Raw genomic sequence first — 23,062 nt, 5'->3', positions numbered from 1 at the left:
CACAATCCAACTGCCACTTCTGTGGTGCCAGGAGCAAAAGCAGGGTACTATGCCTTATCCCTGCACACAGCACCACCAAGTGGGTGAGCAGACTACCTTAGCCACCCCTATGGCCTCACCCACCAATCCCCCCCTACCCTCACCACATTTAAGGAACCAGCCCGCCCTCCTCCAAGAATGCATAAGGGCACCTCTTACTTGTTCTCACTCCCTCGTGCTGCAGCACAAGTCCCAGTGAAATCTTACCTGAATTGCTCATCTGGCTTCTTAATTTCTATTGATTTAAGAGTCCAAGGACCCTGGTTGTTAACACTTCCAAGTTTATTCCCCCTTGGGCACTTTCCCTCAGCCCTAGGGATCCCTTATAATTTATACTTACTCTTTTATCATAGCTTAATAATTCTTTATGTTAAACTTCCCCTGTTTAAATCACTGTGTGGTTTCTGTCCCCTGATTGGACACTAACTGGTACATTACCATAATTTCCTCATTGCAGTGCGGCATAGGTCCCTAGATCTGTGTTGGTGCGTGGGTGGACTCTGATCTATTTCATTTGTCTTTGTCTGTCCTTGAGGCACTACTACAATAATGTTATGAGGTTTTCAGCACTGAGGTCTCAGAAATTTTTTGTTATATTTTTATTCTTAGGAATTTGATTTTTTGCATGTCATAGGAAGTGGTTTAAATTTTTAAATTTTCATTTTCTCTCTTTGTTGCTGGCATATAAAAATTCAATTGATTTTGGTATATTGACTTTATACTCAGATGTTAGTAAATTCTCTTACTAATTCTAGTAGTTTGTAAGTAGACCTTCTTGAATTGTCTCTGTATATAATCATGTCATTTGAAAATTATAGTTTTATTTTTTTCTTTCCATTTCTTTGCCTTTTAATTCTTCATCTTATCTTATTCACCATCTAGTACCTCCAGTACAATGTTGAATAGAAGTGCTGGTGAAGGACATTATTGTCTTCTTCTGGATCTAAGGGAGAAAGTTTTCAGTATTTCACTGATAAGTATGCCATTTGGAATTTAAGATGTACTTTATCAGATCAAGGAAATTTAATACCCAATTTTCTAAGAACTTTAAAAAAAATCATGAATGGATGTTTGAATTTTGTCAAACGTTTTTTCTACATCTAATAATATCATTTCTCAATGTGTTTTTTCATCATCTACCTTACTCTGCCAGAGTCTTTTAAACATTTTTTTTCCTAATTGCTGCCCCTCCATTAGATTTAAATGTTACATACATACTGTATATCTGGTATACTTATATATTTGTGCTTCCCACTTAAAGAGTGTAGGCTTTTTTCACTTCCCACAAGCCAATTTTCATCCCTTTGAGAGCAGTATCATTTCTACTAAGAATGCATATAGTATGATGATCATATGATTTTCTCATTTTTTTTCCTTTAATATGATATATTGCATTAATTCAACAACAATTCTGATATGTTGTTAAACCATGACTGCATTCCTAGAATAAACCTCAATTAGTCATGATGTATTATCTTTATATATCACTGGATTGGATTTGCTAATATTTTATTAAGGATTTTGCATCCATGCTCATCAGAGAGATGGTGTATAGTTTTCTGTCTCATATTGTCCATGTTAGGCTTTGGAATCAAGATTATTCTAGTCTCTCAAAAGTGTTAGAATGTTTCGTCTTTTTCTATTATCTGAAAGAATTTTATGTGAGATTGGTTTTATTCCTTAAATAATTAGGAAACGTAATCAAGAAAATTGTTGGGGCTTGGGATTTTCTTTGTAAGAAGATTTATAACAACAGATTCCATTGCTTTAAGAGACGTATGACTATTATGATTTTCTGTTTCTTCCTCTGTCAGCTTGAGTAATTTTTATTAGTTGAAGAATCTTTTGTCCATTTCATGAAAATTGTCCAATTTATTTACATAAAGTTATTGATAATTTCCTCATTATTATCTCTAATGTTTATAGAATCTGTAGATAATCCTCTTTCACTCCTATTACTAGTAGTTGGTGTTTTCCTTCTTTTTTTTCTTGGTTAGTTTTTCAAGAGCTTATCAATTTTATTATTCTTTCCAAAGGACCAATTTCTGCCCTTGTTAAGTTTTCTAATGCACATTGATTTACTAGTTCATTAATTTCTGGCTTGGCTTTATTATTTTGCTCCTTGTATTTTCTTAAGTTTGTTTTTCTTTCTTTATAGCTCTTTTTTTAAATTGGAATATAATTGCTTTACAATGTTGTGTTAGTTTCTGCTGTACAATGAAGTGAATCAGCTATATGTATACATATATACCCTCCCTCTTGGACCTCCCTTCCATCCCCCCCTTCCCACCCTACTAGCTCTTCACAGAACACTGAGCTGAATTCCCTGTGCTATACAGCAGGTTCCCACTAGCTATCTATTTTATGCATTGTAGTGTATTTATGTTAAACCTAATCTCCCAATTCATCCCACCCTCCCCTTCTCTCCCCCTCCCCGTGTCCACATGTCTGTTCTCTATGTCTGCGTTTCTTTTCCTGCCCTGGAAATAAGTTCATCTGTACTATTTTTCTAGATTCCATATATACATGTTAATATATGATATTTGTTTTTCTCTTTCTGATTTACTTCACTCTGTATGACAGACTCTAGGTCCATCCACATCTCCACAAATGACCCAGTTTCATTCCTTTTTATGGCTGAGCAATATTCCATTATATATATGTCCAATATCTTCTTTATCAATTCATCTGTCAATGGACATTTAGGTTGTTTCCATGTCCTGGCTATTGTAAATAGTGCTGCAATGAACATTGGAGTACATGTGACTTTCTGAATTATGGTTTTCTCAGGGTATATGCCCATTAAATAGGATTGCTGGGTCATATGGTAATTCTATTTTTAGTTTTTTAAGGAACCTCCATACTGTTCTGCACAATGGATGTATCAATTTACAATCCCACCAGTGGTGCAGGGGGGTTCCCTTTTCTCCACACTCTCTCCAGCATTTGTTGTTTGTAGGTTTTGTGATGATGGCCATTCTGACCGGTGTGAGGTGATAACCTCATTGCAGTTTTGATTTGCATTTTTCTAATAATTAGTGATGTTGAGCATCTTTTCATGCACCTCTTGGCCATCTGTATGCCTTCTTTGGAGAAATGTCTATTTAGGTCTTCCACCCATTTTTTGATTGGGTTTTTTTTTCATATTGAGTTGCATGAGTTGTTTGCATATTTTGGAGACTGCTTTGTCCGTTGCTTTGTTTGCAAATATTTTCTCCCATTCGGAGAGTTGTCTTTTCATCTTGTTTATGGTTTCCTTTGCTGTGCAAAAGCTTTTAAGTTTAATTAGGTTCCATTTTATTTTCATTATTCTAGGAGGTGGGTCAAAAAAGATCTTGCTGTGATTTATGTCAAAGAGTGCTCTTCCTATGTTTTCCTCTAAGAGTTTTATAGTGTCTGGTCTTACATTTAGGTCTTTAATCCATTTTGAGTTAATTTTTGCGTATGGTGTTAGGGAGTGTTCTAATTTCATTCTTTTACATGTATCTGTCCAGTTTTCCCAGCACCACTTATTGAAGAGGCTGTCTTTTCTCCATTGTATATTCTTGCCTCCTTTATCAAAGATAAGGTGACCATATGTACGTGGGTTTATCTCTGAGCTCTCTATCCTGTTCCATTGATCTATATTTCTGTTTTTATGCCAGTACCATACTGTCTTGATTACTGTAGCTTTGTAGTATAGTCTGAAGTCAGGGAGCCTGATTCCTCCAGCTCTGCTTTTCTTTCTCAAAATTGCTTTTACTATTCGGGGTCTTTTGTGTTTCCATACAAATTGTAAAATTTTTTGTTTTAGTTCTGTAAAAAATGCTTTTGGTAACTTGACAGGGATTGCACTGAACCTGTAGATTGCTTTGTGTAGTATCGTCATTTTCACAATATTGATTCTTCCATTCCAGGAGTGTGGTATATCTCTCCATCTGTTTCTGTCATCTTTGATTTTTTTCATCAGTGTTTTATAGTTTTCTGAGTACAGGTCTTTTGCCTCCTTTTGTAGCTTTATTCCTAGGTATTTTATTCTTTTTGTTGCAATGGTAAATGGGATTGTTTCCTTAATTTCTCTCTCTGATCTTTCATTGTTAGTATACAGGAATGCAAGAGATTTCTGTGCATTAGTTTTGCATCCTGCAGCCTTACCAAATTCATTGATTAGCTCTAGTAGTTTTCTGGTAGCATCTTTAGGATTTTCTATGTATAGTATCATGTCATCTGCACAAAGTGACAGTTTTACTTCTTTTCCAATTTGGATACTTTTATTTCTTTTTCTTCTCCAATTGCTGTGGCTAGGACTTCCAATACTATGTTGAATATTAGTGGTGAGAGTGGACATCCTTGTCTTGTCCCTGATCTTAGAGAAAATGCTTTCAGTTTTTCACCACTGAGAATGTTTGCTGTGGGTTTGTCACATATGGCCTTTATTATGTTGAGGTAGGTTCTCTCTATGCCCACTTTCTGGAGAGTTTTTGTCATAAATCGGTCTTGAATTTTGTCAAAAGATTTTTCTGCATCTGTTGAGATGATCGTATGGTTTATATTCTTCAATTTCTTAATATGGTGTATCGCATTGATTGATTTGCGTGTATTGAAGAATCCTTGCATCCCTGGGGTAAATCCCACTTGATCATGGTGTATGATCCTTTTAATGTGCTGTTGGATTCTGTTTGCTAGTATTTTGTTGAGGATTTTTGAGTCTATATTCATCAGTGATATTGGTCTGTAATTTTCTTCTTTTGTGATATCTTTGTCTGGTTTTGGTATCAGGGTGATGGTGGCCTCGTAGAATGAGTTTGGGAGTGTTACTCCTGCAATTTTTTAGAAGAGTTTGAGAAGGATAGGTAGGTGTTAGCTCTTCTCTAAATGTTGGATAGAATTCATCTGTGAAGCCATCTGGTACTGGACTTTCGTTTGTTGGAAATTTTTAAATTACAGTTTCAATTTCATTACTTGTGATAGGTCTGTTTATATTTTCTAATTCTTCCTGGTTCAGTCTTGGAAAGTTGTACCTTTCCTAGAATTTGTCCATTTCTTCCACGTTGTCCATTTTATTGGCAAAGAGTTGCTTGTAGTTGTCTCTTATGATCCCTTGTATTTCTGTGGTGTCAGTTGTAATTTCTCCTTTTTCATTCTATTTTATTGTTTTGAGTCCTCTCCCTTTTTTTCTTGATGAGTCTGGCTATAGGTTTATCAATTTTGTTTACCTTCTCAAAGAACCAGCTTTTAGCTTTATTGATCTTTGCTATTGTTTTCTTCATTTCTATTTCATTTATTTCTGCTCTGATCTTTATGATTTCTTTCCTTCTACTGACACTTTGGGTTTTCTTTGTTATTCTTTCTCTAGTTGCTTTAGGTATAAGGTTAGATTGTTTATTTGAGATTTTTCTTGTTTTTTTGAGGTGAGATTGAATTGCTATAAACCTCCCTCTTAGAATTACTTTTGCTGTGTCCCATAGGTTATGGGGCATCGTGTTATTGTTATCTTTTGTTTGTAGTTATTTCCTCTTTGATTTCTTCAGTAATCTCTTGGTTATTTAGCAGTGCACTGTTTAGCCTCCGTGTGTTTGTGTTTTTTACAATTTTTTTCCTCTAATTGATTTCTAATCTCATAGCATTGTGGTCAGAAAAGATGCTTGATATGATTTTAATATTATTAAATTTTCTGAGGCTTGATTTGTGACCCTAAATGTGATCTGTCCTGGAGAATGTTCTGTGTGCATTTGAGAAGGAAGTTTATTCTTCCACTTTTGGGTGGGATGTCCTATAAATATCAATTAAATCTTTGTGATCTATTGTGTCATTTAAAGCTTGTGTTTCCTTATTAATTTTCTGTCTGGATGATCTGTCCATTGGTGAAAGTGGGGTGTTAAAGTCCCCCATTTTGTTACTGTCGATTTCCCCTTTTATGGCTGTTAGTGTTTACCTTATATATTTAGGTGCTCCTATGTTGGGTGCATATATATTTATAATTGTTAGATCTTCTTTTTGGATTGATCCCTTGATCATTATGTAGTGTTCTTCCTTATCTCTTGTAACAGTTTTTTTTTTCCTATTTGTATTTATTTATTTTTTAACATCTTTCTTGGAGTATAATTGCTTTACAATGGTGTGTTAGTTTCTGCTTTATAACAAAGTGAATCAGTTATACATATACATATGTTCCCATATCTCTTCCCTCTTGCGTCTCCCTCCCTCCCACCCTCTCTTGTAACAGTCTTTATTTTAAAGTCTATTTTGTCTGATATGAATATTGTTACTCCAGCTTTCTTGTGATTTTCATTTGCATAGAATATCTTTTTCCATCCCCTCACTTTCAGTCTGTATGTGTCCCGAGGTCTGACATGGGTCTCTTGTAGACAGCATTTATACGGGTCTTTTTTTTGTATCCATTCAGCCAGTCTGTGTCTTTTGGTTGGGGCATTTTATCCATTTACATTTAAGGTAATTATTGATATGTATGTTCCTATTTCCATTTTCTTAGTTGTCTTGGGTTTGTTTTTTGTGAGTCTTTTTCTTCCCTTGTGTTTCCTGCCTAGAGAAGTTCCTTTAGCATTTGTTGTAGAGCTGGTTTGGTGGTGCTGAATTCTCTTAGCTTTTGCTTGCCTGTAAAGGTTTTGATTTCTCTGTTGAATCTGAATGAGAGCCTTGCTGGGTAGAGTATTCTTGGTTGTAGGTTTTCCCCTTTCATCACTTTAAATATATCCTGCCACTCCCTTCTGGCCTGTAGAGTTTCTGCTGAATAATCAGCTGTTAACCTATGGGGAGTCCCTTGTATGTTATTTGTTGCTTTTCTCTTGCTGCTTTTATTTTTTTCTTTGAATTTAATTTTTGTTAGTTTGATTAATATGTGTGTTGGTGTGTTTCTCCTAGGGTTTATCCTGTATGGGCCTCTCTGGGCTTCCTGGAATTCGGTGGCTATTTCCCATGTTAGGGAAGTTTTCAATTATAGTCTCTTCAAATATTTTTTCAGACCCTTCCTCTTTCTCTTCTTCCCTGGGACCCCTATAATTTGAATGTTGGTGCTTTTAATGTTGCCCCAGAGGTCTCTGAGACTGTCCTCAATTCTTTTCATTCTTTTTTCTTTATTCTGCTCCTTGGCAGTTATTTCCACCATTCTATCTTCAAGCTCACTTAGTCGCTCCTCTGCTCAGTTATTCTGCTGTTGATTCCTTCTAGTGTATCTTTCATTTCAGTTATTGTGTTGTTCATCACTGTTTGTTCTTCTAGGTCTTTGTTAAACATTTCTTTTATTTTCTCGATCTGTGCCTCCATTCTATTTCTGAGATTTTGGATCACCTTTACTATAATTACTCTGAATTCTGTTTTCAGGTAGGGTGCCTATTTCCTGTTCATTTATTTGGTCTTGTATGTTTTTACCTTGCTACTTCATCTGTAACATATTTCTTTGTCCTCTCATTTTTTTTGATGGGTGGGGCTATGTTCCTGTCTTACTGATTGTTTTGCCTGAGGTGTCCAGCACTGGATTCACAGGCAGTTGGGTAGAGCTGGGTCTTGGTGCCAAGATGAGGACCTTTGGGAGACTTCACTCTGATTGATATTCACTGGAGTCTGAGGTTCTCTCTTAGTCCACTGGTCTGGACTTGGTGCTCCCAGCACAGGAGCTCAGACCCCTCCCTGGGAATCAAGATCCCACAAGCTGCGCAGCATTGAAAAAAAAAAGGAGCTGTACAGTAACAAAAAATAAAAATAAATAAAATTAGAAAAATAAAAATATATTAGAAAAAATAAATATATAAGTGAAACAACAGCAACAAGGTAAAACAGAACCAAAATAGAAAAAGCAAAAAAGAAAAAAGAAAGGGGGGTGGACAAACTAAAAGGAGCAGAACAATAACAAAGAATAAAAAATAAAATAAAATTAGAAAAATAAAAATTTATTATAAAAAATAAAAATATAAATGAAACAGCAACAAGGTAAAACAGAACCACATCCTTGAAAAAAAAAAAAAAAAAAAAGGCCAGAAAATGCCTTGGCTGTGGGGGGCTGATCTTAGGCAGGCATGGAGCCTAGGCTCAGTACCTGCACAGCTGGCAGCATGGCTGTTGGGGCCCTTGGAGTGCAGAGTGCAGAAGTAAGGTCCTGAGTGGAGGTGTTCGGGGCGGGACTTAGGCAGCGCAGTGTGGCCTGAGGGAGGGAGCCTCAGAGGGTGGAGGATTTGGCCCAGGACCTCAGCAGGCTCCCCAGGGCCCAAGTGGTCAGAGGAAATGCTGGCCACGTTCTCTTCTGATCCTCCAATCTCCCGAGGGTCTCTCCCTGTCCCTGTTGATACCCTTACTGTGAGTGGGTCCCTCCTGACCATGGGAACCCCTCCCCTCCCCCAGCTGCCTCTCAGGGACACCGGTCCCATCCCCTCCTCCACTTCTGCTCCCCCTCCTTTCCACCACATTCTACCCAGTCACTCAGGGGTTCCTCCCATACACTTAAGTGTCCATGGTCCCCCACTAGTGCCTGGTATGTGCCCTAGTTGTGAGGAGATGCGAACCCCGTGTCCTCCTAGTCTGCCGTCTTGACTCCACCTCCTCTTTATAGCTCTTTTGATGGCACTTAATATCCCTGGTTTTTTAGCCTTTCTGCATTCCATATATATGCATGTAAAGCCAAAATCTCCTCCTGGTACTGCTGTAGCTACTGCCCACAAGTTTTGATATGCTTTCTCTTGTTTATCATTCACTTTAAAATATTTTCAAATTTTTGTTTTTAATTTTTGAACATGGGTTATTTATTAATATAGTCTTTAATTTCTAGGCAGCTGGAAATTTTCTAATTATCCTATAGTTACTGTTTTCTGGCTTAATACACTGTAAAAGAACATACTCTGTCCTGTTAAAAAGAAATTTATTGAGGCTTTCTTTCTGGCCTAGCATTCAGTCAAATTTGATATGTGTACTTGACAAGAATGTGAACATTTTACCAAATGTTCTCTATGTGTTAGTTAGGTCAAGTTTGTTGACTGTCTTATTCAGATCATCTATATCTGTATCTTTTTTTTTTTTTTCTATTTTGTGCTCTGCTTTTCTATCTGTTATTAAGAGAGGTGTGTTAGTCTTCCACTACAGATGAATTTGTCTGTCATTTTAGTTTTGTCAATATTTGCCTTTTACTTTTGGAAAGTTTTTCTATGGTAAATTATTTTCCATGCTTTTAGTTCAAACTTTCTATGTCCTTATATTTAAAGTGTATCTCTTGGAATCAGCTTAAGGTTCAGTCTGCATCTTGCTTATCACAGTTCCTAGAATGTAAACCTAGAAACTGTTCCTGGGCTTTCCTCTGAGAGCTTGTTAGGTCTTTGTCTTCTCAACACTGAGGTACTGTAGGAATGTTCTCTCCATTTTTCATTGATTTTTAACTTAGTATTTTCTTCTCCTGTGCAGTTTCAAAATTTGACTAATGTCTCAAGGGTCCATCTGGGTGTCTGAAGACCTTCCAGTCTCCAATTTTATCACTCCAGCCCCAACCAACCAAAAAATTGTGCTGGGCTCTTTGTCCCACAGAAGCAGCTCTGTTCTATGGGCCACACCTGGATTCTCAGATTCTCACTGAGACAAACTGGGAAGTGTGCCCAGGGAAAAAGTAATCTCCAGGAGCCAGTCAATTCACTCTTCCCTTGAGGATGTTCAGTTCTCACTGTTTCCCAGGGCCTCTCCCTTTCTTGGGTCGCTGTCTCCCAAGCAGTGGGAAATTCCTCTCTGCTCTGAAGTTTTGGCTTCACTCTTCAGCTTCTTGCCCATATGCCTCCAAAATTCAGCAAATGTCTTGAGGGAAACACCAGCCATGTGTTTCCCCTCAGGCTCATATTCCATCACTCCCTGTCCTGCCAAAAGTCCTGCTGGCTTCTCTGGCCCTGGCAGCAGTGCTCCATCTGGGTGGGGCCAAGTCCCTGCAGGGACAGCAGGAGAGCCTCACTCCCTTCTCTAAGGGCCTTTCTCTGCTGAGCTTTCCCTCTCTTGTCCTCACTGTTTCTCCAGCTCCCCAGGGCTTAAGTATATAGGATTTTAAAATGTATTCACCTTTTCTAGTTGGTTTTCAGCAGGAACATTAGCCTGTTGAAGGCTATGTCATCCTACCTAGAGGTGGAGGTAGAATTATATTGATTTTTTGTTTTTACTTGCAATATTCCTAAACTTTAAAAAACTTTATTGAGGTAAAACTGACATATAATAAACTTCACATATTGAAGTGTGACTAAACAAATATATATACATATATTTGAAAACAAGACCATAATCAAGATAATGAATACATCCATCACCCACGAAAGCTTCACTCTCCCACCTCTCCTCACCCCTCCCGCAACCCCAGTGGTTGTCATTGATCTGCTTTCTGTCACTATGGATTAGTTTGTGTTTTCTAGAGTTTCATATAAATGGACTATCATGTAGTATGTACTCTTTTTTGTCTGGCTTTTTTCACTCAGCATTCATCCTCCCATGTTGTTGTGTATATCAGTAGTTTATTCCTTCTTCTTGCCAAGTAGTATTTCATCATGTATGGATAATCCAAATTCATTTACCCATTCACCTGCTCATCAACATTTGGGTTGTTTCCCGTTTTTTACAACTACAAATAAAATCTCTATGAACATTTTAATAAAAATCTTTATATGGACATATGCTTTTATTTCTCTTGGGTAGATACCTAAGAGTGGGATGACTGGGTCATATGATAGGTGAATATTTAACTTTTTACTTTAAATGTCAAATTATTTTCCAAATTGGCTGTACAGCATTACAGTCCTATCCACAGTGTATGAGATTTGTACTTGCTTCACATCCTTGCCAACACTTACAATGGTCAGTCTCTTCAATTTGAGACATTCTAATACATGTGTAGTAGTGTAGTTTTAGTTTGCATATCCTTAATGTCTGATGATGTGTTTATTTGCCATTCAACTATCTAATTTGGTTAAGAATCTGATCAAATCTTTTTCCTGTTTTAAAAATTGTGCTGTTTTCTTATTATTTAGGCTTGAGAGTTCTTTATGTATTCTGACACAAGTCCTTTATTAGATATGTATATATTTGAAAATATTTTCCTCTGACTTTGTAGCTGGTCTTTTCATTTTCTTAACAGTGTTTTTGGAAGAGTAAACTTTTTTTTTTTTTTTTTAGATTTTTGCCACACCCGACAGCATGTGGGATTTTAGTTCCCTGACCAGGGAATGAACCCATGCCTCCTGCACTGGAAGGCAGAGTCTTAACCACTGGACTTCTGGGGAAGCCCCTAAACATTCTTAATTGTGATGGAATCCAGTTTATCATTTTTTCTTTTATGGATCCTGCTTTCTGTGTTGTACCAGTCCAAGGTCAAAAGAAACAAAGGAGAAATCCTATGATTTCTTCTAGAAATTTTATATTTTTAGATTTTACATTTAGATGCATGATGATTTTGAGTTAATTTTTGTACATGGTGTTAGATATGGATCCAAGTTATTTTTTTGTTTGTTTTTTGCATGTGGATATCCAATTGTTCCATCACCATTTGTTGAACACTAATTTTTTTTAACAGTAAAGCAGCCTTGCTTTTCTAGAATAAACTTAACTTGGTATGATGTATTTTTACATTTTTGGATTCTATTTGCTCATAATTTGTTTAGGTGTTTCCATGTTCATGAATGAGACTGACCTGTAATTTTCCTTTCTCATGATGCTTTTGTGAGATAATCAAGATTATTATGGTCTCATAAAGTAAGTTGGGAAGTGGTTCCTCTTTTTCTATTCTCTGGAAGAGTATATATTGACTGCCATTATTTATTTCCTAAATATTTAGTAGAATTGAACAATGAAACCGTTGGATCTGCAGTGTTTTTTGTGGGATGGCTTCTTTTTTTTTTAAAATTAATTAATTTATTTATTTATTTATTTTTGGCTATGTTGGGTCTCCGTTTCTGTGCGAGGGCATTCTCTAGTTGCGGCAAGTGGGGGGCCACTCTTCATCGTGGTGCGTGGGCCTTTCACTATCGTGGCCTCTCCTGTTGCGGAGCACAGACTCCAGACACGCAGGCTCAGTAGTTGTGGCTCACGGGCCTACTTGCTCCGTGGCATGTGGGATCTTCCCAGACCAGGGCTCGAACCCATGTCCCCTGCATTAGCAGGCAGATTCTCAACCGCTGCGCCACCAGGGAAGCCCTGTGGGATGGCTTTTAATTAATAATTTAGTTTTTAAATAGTTTAGGATTATTTCATCCAGAGCCCAATCTCTGATCACAGTGCAATGCAGCTAGAAATTGACAATAAAAATATTGCTAGAAAAATTACATATGTTTAAAAATTAAAAGACACATTTCCGTATAACCTATGGATCAAATTGAAATTATAATGGAAATTTTTAAATTTAAGTGACAATTTTTTAAGTTAAGTGACAATGAACGTACTATGTATTAAAAATTTCTCTGATATAACTAAAGCCATGCTTAAGGGAGAATTTGTAGCCTTTATAATGGAAGGGAAGAATGGCTGAAAAATCTATAAATACCCATATCAAAAAGTTAAGAAAATAATAAAAGATTAAAACCCAAACAACTACAAGAGGAAATTATAAAAATAGTAGTAGATAATGATATAGAAACAAACATATAATATAGATGAGCAACAAAGCCAAAGTAGATTCTTTGAAATGACTAGCAACATTGTTAAACCCTTGGAAGATTGATCAAGAAAAAAAAAAAAATACAAATAACTAATACTGTGTATGAAAAAGAGATATCACTGAAGCCCTACAGATTTAAAAAGAGTCCTAGGAAGATACTATGAACTTCTCTATGCCAATAAATTTGAAAATTTAGATGAAATGACAAATTACTAGTAAAATACACAATAATATTAGATACATTAATATGTAAAAATTTGGGGAGTTTTATAATTATTAAAGAAAATTGAATCCATTATTTAAAACTTTCCTAAAAGCATAAGCCAAGCCTAGGTGGATTCACCAAAGAATTCCAACCAACATCCAAAAAAGGTCCAATGCCAGTCTTCCACAGACCCTTCCAGAGAATAGAAAAAGATAAATATCCCAACTTTTTAAGGAAACAATAAATTATGAAAAATGGACCCATGACCAGACACTGCAATGAGGATTATAGCACTGTGTATATGTCTTCCTTGCTTGCTCTTTGTGTGTGTGTGTTTATACTAATTTTTTTTCATTCTTCAGAAAAATACATTTTATGTGTAGTGAATACTAATATATAGACAAGAATAATACCTACAACACAAGCTGATTTCTTTTTTTTTTTTTTGCTTTAAAGCTTTTATTCTGAAAAATACAAAAGTCATCAAGTTGTAAATGTATGTGGTAATTCCTCAACTTCTCAGAAACAATACAATGAATTATTTAAATAGTTAAGATATTTAATATTATCCACATCAATACATTTAAACAGGTACAAGTGTTCTACAAAACATTAGAACATGTACAGACAACCTACTGCAAGATAAAACTGCCCAATTTTGCTTACAGAATCCCATTTTTAAACCCTCCCTTTGAAAACAAAGTTTGGAATCTGGTAAGAAAAGATGAGGACCAGAGCACTTTTAATAGAAAGCACACATCCCCTCTGGGCTCCTTCTCCACAGGGCTGTGCATGTAAATAGGATCAAGAGCGCTGTACTCGAGAAGCAGGTCACTCAGGAGGGTCCAAATGTGTGCTGATATCCCACCCGTTCAGTGGGAGGAGACTGGCAAATGAGCAGGAGATGCGGGCCATGGTACATACACTACACTGATCTCAGTAGGGGACAGCCAGTCCTAGAAATTTCTCTGCCGCTGAAAAGGCAGCAGTCTTCTCTCATGCATGTAAGAGGTTCCTGGCTCTGCTATTCCACTTGCTCAGTCTGTGGAAGGAAGCAAAAGATGTTTTAACGTTGGTCAGCGTGAGAAGTGACTGCTCTCCTCGAAATATCAGGTGTAGCTTGCAGGCTCTGATCAGAGACTTTCTAATGAATTCCGTCTGCTACTGTTGTATAATAAAAAAGATGACTGGCTTTTGGCTCTGGTTCCTGGTAGGGAGACTCTAAATCCTTGGAATTTTCCAGCTAACAAGAGTGTCTTTGTTATTCATGAGCCTCTTAGATCATACCTGAGTTTCTGCTAAGAGATGAGATGACTCAGGATGAGGGCTGGTCACCAGGAAGACCAACCTGTGATTTGAAGGTTGGGGCTCTGAGCCAGCCCAGCTTCTGGGAAGGGGACAATGACTGGGGACTGACTTCAATTCCATGCCAATGAGTCAGTCAATCATGCCTATTTAATTAGTCTTCAGTAAACACTCTGGATGCCGAAGTTCAGTGGAGCGTTCTGGTTGGTGAACACACTGATGTGCTCTGAGGGAGAAGTAACCTGATTCCACAGGGAATAGGCACAGAAACTCTGAGACTCTCCCAGACCTTGTCTTTCGTGTCTCTTCATTTGGTTGCTTTGAACTGTTTCCTTTATAATAAAATTTTAATTATTTTCTGGCCGCACCCTGTAGCTTGCAGGATCTTATTTCCCCCACCAGGGATTGAATCCGGACCCCAGGCAGTGAAAGAGCGGAGTCCTAACCACTGGATGCGAGGAAATTCCCAAGACTATAATCTTGTAGTATAGCACTTTCCTGAGTTCTGTGAGAATTCTAGCTAAATATCAATCCCGAGAGTTCTGTGGGCTTCAGTTTTCTCATGTATTAGAAGTTAAATCAAAGCCTTTTATAGGTTCTTTTCTAAGTATGTGTGTGATGCATTAAATGAAACTAACAAGAATAGGGGGCTTGAAGTGCCTATATTAAGTCTTTTACCCAATTTTTTGTTATCTTTTCCTTATTTATTTGTAGAAATTATCTATACTGATGAATCATTTGTTTCAAAATTTTCCCCCACATAAGGTGTACTTTATACTGTCTTCTTTTTTCTTACTTTAATTTTTTATATGGCAGGTTCTTACTAGTTATCTATTTTATACATATTAGTGTATATATGTCAAACCCAATCTCCCAATTCATCCCACCACCACCACCCCGCCCCCCACTTTTCTCCCTTGGTGTCCATACGTTTGTTCTCTACATCTGTGTCTCAATTTCTGCCCTGCAAAACGGTTCATCTGTACCATTTTTCTAGATTCCACATATATGCATTAATATACAATATTTGTTTTTCTCTTTCTGACTTACTTCACTTTGTATGACAGTCCCTAGGCCCATCCACGTCTCTACAAATGACGCAATTTCATTCCTTTTTATGGCTGAGTAATATTCTGTTGTATATATGTACCACATCTTCCTTATCCATTCATCTGTCAATGGGCATTTAGGTTGCTTCCATGACCTGGCTATTGTAAATACTGCTGCAATGAACATTAGGGTGAATGCATCTTTTTGAATTATGGTTTTCTCTGGGTATATGCTCAGTAGTAAGATTGCTGGATCATATGGTAATTCTATTTTCAGTTTTTTAAGGAAACTCCATACTGTTCTCCAGAGTGGCTGTATCAATTTACATTCCCACCAACAGTGCAAGAGGGTTCCCTTTTCTCCACACCCTCTCCAGCATTTGTTGTTTGTAGATTTTCTGATGATGCCCATTCTAACTGGTGTGAGGTGATACCTCGTTGTAGTTTTGATTTGCATTTCTCTAATAATTAGTGATGTTGAGCATATTTTCATGTGCCTCTTGGCCATCTGTATGTCTTCCTTGGAGAAATGTCTATTTAGGTCTTTTGTCTATTTTTTGATTGGGTTGTTTGTTTTTTTGATATTGAGCTGCATGAGCTGTTTATATATTTTGGAGATAATCTTTTGCCCATTGATTCTTTTGCAAATAGTTTCTCCCATTCAGAGGGTTGTCTTTTCATCTTCTTTATTGTTTCCTTTGTTGTGCAAAAGTTTTTAAGTTTAATTAGGTGCCATTTGTTTATTTTTGTTTTTATTTCCATTATTCTAGGAGGTGGGTCAAAAAAGATCTTGCTGGGATTTATGTCAAAGAGTGTTCTTCCTATGTTTTCCTCTAAGAGTTTTATAGTGCCTGGTCTTACATTTAGGTCTCTAATTCATTTTGAGTTTATTTTTGTGTATGGTGTTAGCAAGTGTTCTAATTTCATTCTTTTACATGTAGCCATCCAGTTTTTCCCAGCACCACTTACTGAAGAGACTGTCTTATCTCTATTGTATATCCTTGCCTCCTCTGTCATAGGGTAGTTAACCATAGGTGTGTGGGTTTATCTCTGAGCCTTCTATCCTGTTCCATTGATCTATATTTCTTGTTTTGTGCCAGTACCATATTGTCTTGATTATTGTAGCTTTGTAGTACAGTGTGAAGTCAGGGAGTCTTATTCCTCCAGCTCTGTTTTTCTCCCCTCAAGATTCCTTTGGCTATTTGGGGTCTTTTGTGACTCCATACAAATTTTAAGATTTTTTGTTCTAGTCCTGTAAAAAAAATGCCATTGGTAATTTGATAGGGATTGCAATGAACCTGTAGATAGCTTTGGGTAGTATAGACATTTTCAAAATATTGATTCTTCCAATCCAAGAACATGATAAATCTCTCCACCTGTTTGGGTCATCTTTGATTTCTTTCATCAGTGTCTTATAGTTTTCTGAGTACAGGTCTTTTACCTCCTTAGGTAGGTTTATTCCTAGGTATTTTATTCCTTTTGTTGCAATGGTAAATGGGATTGTTTCCTTAATTTCTCTTTCTGAACTTTCGTTGTTAGTGTACAGGAATGCAAGAGATTTCTGTGCATTACTTTTGCACCCTGCAACTTTGTCAAATTCATTGCTTAGCTCTAGTAGTTTTCTGGTAGCATCTTTAGGATTCTCTATGTATAGTATCATGTCATCTGCAAACAGTGACAGTTTTACTTCTTCTTTTCCAATTTGGATTCTTTTTCTTTCTTTTTCCTCTCTGATTGCCATAGCTAGGATATGCAAAACTATGTTGAATAATAGAGGTGAGAGTGGACATCCTTGTCTTGTTCCTGACCGCAGAGGAAATGCTTTTAGGTTTTCACCATTGAGAATGATGTTTGCTGTGTGTTTGTCGTATACGGCCATTATTATGTTGAGGTAGTTTCCCTCTCTGCCACTTTCTGGAGAGTTTTTAGTCATAAATCGGTGTTGAATTTTGTCAAAAGCTTTTTCTGCATCTACTGAGATGATCATATGGTTTTTATTCTTCAATTTGTTAATGTGGTGTATCACATTGATTGATTTGCAAATATTGAAGAATCCTTGCATCCCTGGGAAAAATCCCACTTGATCATGGTGTATGATCCTTTTAATGCGTAGTTGGATTCTGTTTGTTAGTATTTTGTTGAGGATTTTTGCATCTATATTCATCAGTGATATTAGTCTGTACTTTTTTTTGTAGTATCTTTGTCTGGTTTTGGTATCAGGGTGATGGTGGCCTCATAGAATGAGTTTGGGGGTGTTCCTTCCTCTGCAGTTTTTTGGAAGAGTTTGAGAAGGATGGGTATTAGCTCTTCTCTAAATGTTTGATAGAATTCACCTGTGAAGCCATCTGGTCCTAGGCTTTTGTTTGTTGGAAGATTTTTCATCACAGTCTCAATTTCGTTACTTGTGATTGGTCTGTTCATATTTTCTATTTCTTCCTGGTTCAGTCCTGGAAGGCTATACCTTTCTAAGAATTTGTCCATTTCTTCCTGGTTGTCCATTTTACTTGTTTAGTCTGGCTAAAGGTTTATCAATTTTGTTTATCTTCTCAAAGAGCCAGCTTTTAGTTTTATTGATCTTTGCTATTCTTTTCTTTGTTTCTATTTCATTTATTTCTCCTCTGATCTTTATGATTTCTTTCCTTCTACTAACTTTGGGTTTTGTTTGTTCTTCTTTCTCTAGTTCCTTTAGCTGTAAAGTTAGATTGCTTTTTTGAGATTTTTCTTGTTTCTTGAGGTAAGATTGTATTGCTTTAAACTTTCCTCTTAGAACTGCTTTTGTTGCATCCCATAGGTTTTGAATCATTGTATTTTCATTGTCATTTATCTCTAGGTATTTTTTTATTTCCTCTTTGATTTCTTCAATGATCTCTTGGTTACTTAGTAATGTATTGTATAGCCTCCATGTGTTTGTGTTTTTATGGTTTTTTCCCTGTAATTGATTTCTAATTTCATGGCATTGTGGTTGGAAAAGATGCTTGATATGATTCAATTTTCTTAAATCTACCAAGGCTTGATTTGTGACCCAAGATGTGATCTATCCTGGAGAATGTTCTGCGTGCACTTGAGAAGAAAGTGTAATCTGCTGTTTTTGGATGGAATGTCTTATAAATATCAATTAAATCTATCTGGTCTATTGTGTCATTTAAAGCTTGTCTTTCCTTATTAATTTTCTGTCCGGATGATCTGTCCATTAGTGTGAGGTGTTAAAGTCCCCCACTATTATTGTGTTACTGTCAGTTTCCTCTTTTAGAGCTGTTATCATTTGCCTTATATATTGAGGTGCTCCTATGTCGGGTGCATATATATTTATAATTGGTATATCTTCTTCTTGGATCGATCCCTTGATCATTATGTAGTGTCCTTCTTTGTCTCTTGTAATAGTCTTTATTTTAAAGTCTATTTTGTCTGATATGAGAATTGCTACTCCAGCTTTCTTTTGATTTCCATTTGCATGGAATATCTTTTTCCATCCCCTCACTTTCATTCTGTATGTGTCCCTAGGTCTGAAGTGGGTCTCTTGTAGACAGCATATATACGGGTCTTGTTTTTGTATCTGTTCAGCCAGTCTGTGTCTTTTGGTGGGAGCATTTAATCCATTTACATTTAAGGTAATTATTGATATGTATGTTCCTATTCCCATTTTCTTAAATATTTTGGGTTTGTTATTGTAGGTGTTTTCCTTCTCTTGTGTTTCTTGCCTAGAGAAGTTCCTTTAGCATTTGTTGTAAAGCTGGTTTGGTGGTGCTGAACTCTCTCAGCTTTTGCTTGTCTGTAAAGGTTTTAATTTCTCCATCAAATCTGAATGAGATGCTTGCTGGGTAGAGTAATCTTGGTTGTAGGTTTTTCTCCTTCATCATTTTAAATATGTCCTGCCACTCCGTTCTGGCTTGCAGAGTTTCTGCTGAAAGATCAGCTGTTAACCTTATGGGGATTCCCTTGTGTGTTATTTGTTGTTTTTCCCTTGCTGCTTTTAATATGTTTTCTTTATATTTAATTTTTGATAGTTTGATTAATATGTGTCTTGGCGTGTTTCTCCTTGGATTTATCCTGTATGGGACTCTCTGTGCTTCCAGGACTTAACTATTTCCTTTCCTATATCAGGGAAGTTTTCAACTATAATCTCTTCAAATATTTTCTCAGTTCCTTTCTTTTTCTCTTCTTCTTCTGGGACCCCTATAATTCGAATGTTGGTGCATTTAATGTTGTCCCAGAGGTCTCTGACACTGTCCTCTGTTCTTTTCATTCTTTTTTTTTTACTCTGCTCTGCAGTAGTTATTTCCACTATTTTATCTTCCAGGTCACTTATCTGTTCTTCTGCCTCATTCTGCTATTGATCCCTTCTAGAGTATTTTTCATTTCATTTATTGTGTTTTTCATCGTTGCTTGGTTCCTCTTTAGTTCTTCTAGGTCTTTGTTAAATGTTTCTTGCATTTTGACTATTCTATTTCCAAGATTTTGGATCATCTTTACTATCATTATTCCAAATTCTTTTTCAGGTAGACTGCCTATTTCCTCTTCATTTGTTAGGTCTGGTGTGTTTTTACCTTGTTCCTTCATCTGCTGTGTGTTTTTCTGTCTTCTCATTTTGCTTATCTTACTGTGTTTGGGGTCTCCTTTTCACAGGCTGCAAGTTCGTTGTTCCTCTTGTTTTTGGTATCTGTCTTGGGTTTGTTTTTGAAGGCCCTTTTCTTCTCTTGTGTTTCTCGCTTAGAGAAATTCCTTTAGCATCTGTTGTAGAGCTGGTTTGGTGGTGCTGAATTCTCTTGGCTTTTGCTTGTCTGTAAAGCTTTTGATTTCTCCATCGAATCTGCATGAGATCCTTGCTGGGTGATGTAATCTTGCTTATAGGTTCTTCCCTTTCATCACTTTAAATATATCATGCCACTCCCTTCTCGCTTGTAGAGTTTCTGCTGAGAAATCAGCTGTTAACCTTATGGGGATTCCCTTGTATGTTATTTGTCATTTTTTCCCTTGCTGCTTTCAATAATTTTTCTTTGTCTTTAATTTTTGTCAGTTTGATTACTATGTGTCTTGGCATGTTTCTCATTGGGTTTGTTCTGCCTGGGACTGTCTGCACTTCCTGGACTACCCAAGTAGTCCAGGCTTTTTTCTTTCCCATGTTAGGGAAGTTTTCAACTATAATCTCTTCAAATATTTTCTTTGGTCCTTTCTCTCTCTTTTCTCCTTCTGGGAGCCATGTAATGCAAATGTTGGTGGGTTTAATGTTGTCCCAGAGGTCTCTTAGGCTGTCTTCATTTCTTTTCATTCTTTTTTCTTTATTCTGTTCCATGGCAGTGATTTCCACCACTCTATCTTCCCGGTCACTCATCCGTTCTTCTGCCTCAGTTATTTGGCTATTGATTTCTTCTAGTGTATTTTTCAGTTCACTTATTGTATTGCTCATCTCTGTTTGTTTGTTCTTTATTTCTTTTAGGTCTTTGTAAAACATTTCTTGCATCTTCTCGATCTTTGCCTCCATTCTTTTTCCAAGGTCCTGGATCATCTTCACTATCATTATTCTGAATTCTTTTTCTGGAAGGTTGCCTATCTCCACTTCATTTAGTTATTTTTCTGGGGTTTTATCTTGTGCCTTCATCTGGTACATAGTCTTCTGCCTTTTCATTTTGTCTATCTTTCTGTGAATGTGGTTTTCATTCCACAGGCTGCAGGATTGTAGTTCTTCTTGCTTCTGCTGTCTGCCCTCTGGTGGATGAGGCTATCTAAGAGGCTTGTGCAAGCTTCCTGATGGGAGGGACTGGTGGTGGGTAGAGCTGGGTGTTGCTCAGGTGGGAAGAGCTCAGTAAAACTTTAATCCTGTCTGCTGACGGGTGGGGCTGAGTTCCCTTTCTCTTGGTTGTTTGGCTTGAGGCAACCCAGCACTGGAGCCTACAGGCTCTTTGGTGGGGCTAATGGCGGATTCCCGGAGGGCTCACGCCAAGGAGTACTTCCCAGAACTTCTGTTGCCAGTGTCCCTGTCCCCACAGTGAGCCACAGCCACCCCCCGCCTCTGCAGGAGACCCTCCAACACTAGCAGGTAGGTCTGCTTCAGTCTCCTATGAGGTCACTGCTCCTTCCCCCTTGGTCCTGATGCACACACTACTTTGTGTGTGCCCTCGAAGACTGGAGTCTCTGTTTCCCCTAGTCTTGTCAAAGTCTTGCAATCAAATCCCGCTAGCCTTCAAAGTCTGATTCTCTGGGAATTCCTTCTCCCATTGCCGGACTCCCAGGCTGGGAAGCCTGACTTGGGGCTCAGAACCTTCACTCCAGTGGGTGGACTTCTGTGGTATAATTGTTTTCCAGCCCATGAATCACCCACCCAGCAGTTATGGGATTTGATTTTATTGTGATTTTGCCCCTCCTGCCATCTCATGTGGCTTCTCCTTTGTCTTTGGATGTGGGGTATCTGTTTTGGTGAGTTCCAGTGTCTTCCTACTGATGATTGTTCAGAGTTAGCTGTGATTCTGGTGCCCTTGCAAGAGGGAATGAGTGCACATCCTTCTACTCCGCCATCTTGAACCAATCTCTATACTAATTTTTATCTCTTCTTTTCCAGTTGCATCTTGTTAGGCAGAAGCATGATGTTATTGTTGTATGGAATTTTAAATATGTGCATAAGGGTATGTGTGGGTGCTGAGTTGCCAAAGGGATAGACTGTGCTGCTTATTTATCTCTTATGTCTCAGCTTCAGTTCCTCCTTCTACACTTTGCTCCATGGTCTGGTGCTTGTTCTCTACAAACTCTCTGTCCCAGATCCCCTTGCCAGTTGGATTCTTGTTAAGTATGCCAATAGGAACAGTTAGAAAGGCACTGGAACACAGAAGGAAGTGAGAAGGGGATTCCTTCCTATTTTCCAGCTTCTATTGGCAGAAGCTCACAGCCAGGACCCTAGCACTTAGCATCAGGTACACCTGAGCCCCTCAGAGATGCCAGCAACAACCTGGTGGTGCCCTGTTGACAAACAGGGTATGGTCCCAGCACCAGTCGCAGGGTCTTCATCTCCTCAGTGGTATAAGCAGCAGCTACCAGCCCCTGCAACTGACCCAGAGTTTGGGGGCCAGCTGTGCAGAGCCAGCCCCCCAGGAATCCATGCATTAGATCCATGGGGCCCCTCCTCTAGGCACCTGCATTCTGGAAAAGCCTTCACCTCTGCTTCCTGCAGTTATTATCCCTGGTTGACAGTGCTCCCTTTTGGCTTTTCTCAGCCCTTCAACACCTGTATAGCCAATTCCCTGCATTAAATCCCCTCTGTCTGAAATACCTCATGTGATTTATGTTTTCCTGACTGGGCTCTGACTGAAACACCTGTTTCCTTGTCCCTCGTCCCCTAGATTCAGCAGGAGCAGGGAAGGGGTCTGTCTCGCTGTACATTTTAACCCCCTGGACTGACACAAAGTGGGCCTCATTGTTTTAATTACATCAATGCAAAAGGCACTGGTTCTTGGAGATCAGCCAAAAGTACAGATTGAACTCTAAGCCCTGCCATTTACAAGTTGGGTGACTTCGGCCTGTATTTTGGAAGTGAAGCTGGTATTTGCTGAGTAACATTTCTGTGTTGGGTGCTTCAAAATAGATCTCATTTAAACCTTACAACATACCTCAGAGGAAGACGTTTTTACAAAGAAGGAAGTTGAGGCTCAGAGGGATGAAGAAGTTTCCCTAGGCTGCACTTCTCATAAGTGGGGCTATGACTCCAGCACAGGTCTGCCCGACTCTGGAAACCATGCCCTGTGCATTTCAGCCAGCTCCTTGTTAGCACCTGTCTCCTTTCTGCAGACTGATGAAATGGAATTCATCATTTGGATGAAATTATATGAAATGTCATAGATGAAATTATATAAATAATTTTGAATCAACTCTATTAAAAAA

At 37.8% G+C, this 23,062-nt stretch overlaps 1 long non-coding RNA gene across 1 annotated transcript in view; it reads right to left on the bottom strand.

Moving 5' to 3' along the window:
* Window positions 1-264: 264 nt before the first annotated feature.
* The window catches only part of LOC309654477, a 29,994-nt gene continuing 7,196 nt past the window's right edge, over window positions 265-23,062 (bottom strand). Inside the window, exon 2 of the long non-coding RNA XR_014260280.1 lies at window positions 265-22,970. This is a non-coding gene — a long non-coding RNA (uncharacterized lncRNA). The remainder of the gene's footprint in view (window positions 22,971-23,062) is intronic.

The sequence above is a fragment of the Balaenoptera physalus genome, assembly GCF_965194825.1.
Source record: "Balaenoptera physalus genome assembly, chromosome: 2".
Taxonomy (NCBI): domain Eukaryota; kingdom Metazoa; phylum Chordata; class Mammalia; order Artiodactyla; family Balaenopteridae; genus Balaenoptera; species Balaenoptera physalus.
The sequence above is the reverse complement of the archived record's forward strand: the minus strand, read 5'-3'. Positions and strand labels throughout refer to the sequence as shown.